Raw genomic sequence first — 4416 nt, 5'->3', positions numbered from 1 at the left:
TGAGTGTTAGAAATACAGTATTGTAAATATCAAAGAAATGTTTTCTTTCTAGCAAGCATATCAGTGAAAAGAAAGGAAAAATGAAGTGAGAAATGGACAGTGACCAAATACAGTTGCAATAACAAATATATTTTAGTGATATGTGATTAATAAATGGAATGAGGAAGAAAAAACAACAGAGTGATGAGAAAAAGTATAGCTAGTATGACCACAAAAGACAGAAGATTGTCAATAATTTATATAAAATGCATATGTAAGAGTTGACACATGGCTCAGTTGTTAAGAGCATTTACTAGCCCTGCAGGGGATCCAGACTTCAATCCCAGCTTCCATACTTGACAGCTCACAGCGGCCTATAATTCCAGCTCTAGGGAATGTGAACATCTGGTCTCTGCAGGCACTGACCCTCACAGGCACATATGCACACACAGGTACATATGCACATAATTTAATTATTTTATACAGATAATGATAACATCAAATTCTCACTGTTATGGGACAAGAAGATACATTCAACTCACATCGCAAAATTCAAAAAATTAGGGGAATCTACTCCACATTTTATTTTCTTCTCCAAATAAAAATTACAATGGAAACTGAAGAAATGGTTCGACAATTAAGAGTACTTGCTGTTGTTCTTCCAGAGGACCTGGGTTATATAACAGATGGTGGTTTACAATAGCCAGTAATTCCAATACTAGGGGATCTGATATCCTAGCCTATATGTGTACTAGGATTCACATGGTTCATATTCATATACACAGGCAAAATAGCCATACACATAAAATAATAAATTTTGTTTTAAAAGGCAACTGAAGAGGAATTAATTTGGCATTTTTATTATGATTTCTTGAATAAGATCCCATATAGGCTGAGGAATTAGTTATCATAGACACACAGACTTCTAGAAACGCCTACATAAGAGGAAGTGAAACTGACTAAAGGAGCAAAACAGAAAATATTCTAAGTAGAAGAGGATGGAAAGGGGATGAATAACCAACAGATACAGGGTTGCATTATTCAGACCATTTTAGCATGAACAGTGGCAAAGAGACCTGTAAGAAGTCTGACAAGCACAAATGATTGAAATGATCTCTGAGCACATATTCTGAAGGCCATTTGTTCAAAACTCATGGTTCCACTGGACACTTAAGTGGTTTATACAGCTTTGGGGTTAATATCTCAAGCACTCTGGTGTCAGTGCAGGGAAATTCTTTTGGGACTTGATGAAAGACATTTTAACATTGCAGTGTTGTGGGCATAATTACTAACACGGACTTGTAAGTCACCCTTGGGATTTTTGTTCTCTTAAATGAAAACACGTTAGAGAATGATACACATATATTCATAAGTTCTGACACTTGTAGCTTAAAGAATGTACTGAGGAAAAATATCCTCTCTGTAAAATCAGGTAAGAGGGCTATTCCATCTTATTTCTACTTTTAACTTTTGCCATTAAATATATTTCTTACTATTTATACTCTTTCAAAATTTCACTTCATTTCTGGTCTTCTGAATAAGTGAAAGGTGTATGAAAATAGAGGGAGGTGTAACACAATAATTAATATGACTATCTGAAAGGATGGGATTTTAAAGTATACATAAGATCAGAAAATATTCCACTAATTAAAGCAAGCATCTACATTGAAAGTAATTTCTATATAACCTAATTGTTTAAATTGTACTTAGTTATTAGAACAAAGAAAGTTCTACCATCTTCTTTGTATGTTCTGATTATAAAAATGTAAACACATTAAGACCATCAAATTAGCACAGTTGGCTTTGCTACTATGTCATAATACACTGCTGATAATGGGAAACAAACTAGGATTCCAATATTCTTTTAAAGGTTAAAAGGTTTTCTGACTAAGCATTAGAAACAAGTTTAAGGAGCAAAGCTATTTATTAGATTTTATCTACTATAATATAATGTAGACAATCACAATATTCTAAAGAAGCATTAGAATAGATAAAGATTCTTGTTTCATACAAGAAGATTTTTGAACATTTTCCTTTTAGATTCTTTTTTATTAAATTAACTTATTTCTTTCTTTAAATTTTTTCCATACAATGTATTTTGGTCATGTTCTTTTTCATCCCCCAGGTCTTCCCAGTTCCTTGATTGTAAGAGCCAGATGTGGTAGACGACTTCAAGAAAACTGCATCATCAAGACTCTTCTTAAAGGTAATGTTTCTATGTCTGCATAGAAAATAAGATCACCTGGTCAAAGACACTGACAGGAGCTGGGGTCAGAATGAACTCTTCTTTTGCATCATCACACATTCTATCTGAAAAGAATTCTGGAGCAATAAGACTCAAAATGCTTTAAGTATGGTTAAAAATTATTGAGACAAATAGAAAAGTAAAAAAAAGGATGTTATGAAATTATTCGGAAGGAATTGTGTATTTTATTGCTTGATGAGGCTATGCCCCATTATTCAGAATATGGTACTGTTGTGACCTATTTGGTTACACAGTTTCACATGTAAAATATCCCTTGCAAAAAAGGAAGCAAGATTTAGCTATTTGAGAAAAATAAATATGAAATATATATAAAGAGTCAATATTTATAAAGTCTGTGTGATACATGGAAAATAGAAGAAAGAGATAACAATCTATGAAAATTTTTTCCTTCAAAATTCCAAGGTGTTTCATAAAATGAATCCCCACTTGTGATTAGTGATTTTCTGCAAACTCTCTCTGTCTGTCTCTGTCGCTGTCTCTCTCTCTGTCTCTCTCCTTCTCTCTCTCTCTCTCTCTCTCTCTCTCTCTCTCTCTCTCTCTCTCTCTCTCTCTCTCTCTCTCTGTGTGTGTGTGTGTGTGTGTGTGTGTGTGTGTGTGTAAAAAGTCTCTCAGACTTTTTAAATATCTTTCATCTGGGAGAGATATGAAAATAATTTTGTCATATTTGTAAGACAACCAATTTTAGAATGTGGGGAGAAAGTGAAAATAACAATGAGAGAAATAAAATAAAATGCTGAACCAAATTTGATTAACTTAAACTTTTTATGTTGTTACATGTTTGCAGAAAAGTAACCATTTTTAAATTTATTTATCTACCCTGGAAGTATTAAGTAGTCCTATGAATTTTGAGTATCAAAGATGGTTATACTTTAAGGGAAAAAACTGGAAAATACCGAGCTTCATTGCAAAGACAATGGGTGAACTTAAAAAAGAAATTCCCTGTCTGCTATACAAAGCAAAGTGGGAAATGGTCAGGTCACAGTTACAATCTGACATCCTTATCACTTGTCAACAGAGAAGCTGAAGATGACTGAGGACAACTACTCCTTGACAGTACAGTTCATCCTGGTGGGATTCTCAGATCACCCAAATCTGAAGATACTTCTGTTCCTGGTGTTCTTTGCCATCTATCTGGTCACCATGGTGGGGAATCTTGGGCTGGTGGCCTTGATCTATATGGAGCCTCATCTCCACACACCCATGTACATCTTTCTGGGCAACCTGGCCCTGATGGACTCCTGCTGTTCCTGTGCCATCACTCCCAAGATGCTAGAGAACTTCTTTTCTGTGGACAGAAGGATCTCTCTCTGAATGCATGGCACAGTTCTATTCCTCTGTCTTGCTGAAACTGCAGACTGCTTTCTTCTGGCAGCCATGGCCTATGACCGCTATGTGGCCATATGCAACCCACTACAGTACCATACCATGATGTCCAAGAAGCTCTGTGTTCAGATGACCACAGGAACCTACATAGCAGGAAATCTACATTCCATGATTCACATAGGGTTCCTGTTCAGGTTAACTTTCTGCAGGTCTCATATAATCAAGCACTTCTTTTGTGATGTCCTTCCACTATACAGACTCTCATGTGTTGATCCTTATATCAATGAACTAATGATACTCATCTTTTCTGGTTCAATTCAAAGCTTTACCATTACTACAGTCCTGATATCTTATTTCTACATTCTTTTTACTATATTCACAATGAAATCCAAAGAGGGAAGAACCAAAGCCTTATCTACTTGTGCATCCCACTTTCTGTCTGTGTCAATATTCTATGGGTCTCTCCTCTACATGTATATTCGACCAAGTTCAGTTAATGAAGAGTGTAAAGACATACCTGTTGCTATCTTTTATACTTTAGTAATTCCTTTAGTGAACCCCTTTATTTATAGTCTGAGAAATAAGGAAGTAATTAATGTGTTTAAAAGAACAAGGAAGAGACAATTGTAACACTATGAAAACTGCTCTTCTTAGAAGGTAGAACAAAATACTCAGGGGAGGTAGAGGTGGGAGAAAGAAAGGAGGGGGAGGGGGAAGGAGTGCAGAATCAGGTATGTGAGGAGAGAGGGGAGATATACAGAGGGTCAGGAATTTGAACAGAGATATGTAACAATGGGGGATGAGGAATTTGGGGTAGCCTCCAGGAAGTCCCAGATGCCAGGAAAGCA

At 35.7% G+C, this 4416-nt stretch overlaps 1 pseudogene; it reads left to right on the top strand.

The window, feature by feature from the left end:
- Positions 1–3271: 3271 nt before the first annotated feature.
- Positions 3272–4198, top strand: LOC116897928 (annotated as a pseudogene).
- Positions 4199–4416: the final 218 nt, after the last annotated feature.

This window comes from Rattus rattus, chromosome 4 (genome assembly GCF_011064425.1).
Source record: "Rattus rattus isolate New Zealand chromosome 4, Rrattus_CSIRO_v1, whole genome shotgun sequence".
NCBI classification, from domain to species: Eukaryota; Metazoa; Chordata; class Mammalia; order Rodentia; family Muridae; genus Rattus; species Rattus rattus.
Note: the sequence above shows the minus strand (reverse complement) of the source record. Positions and strands in the feature narration are given on the sequence as shown.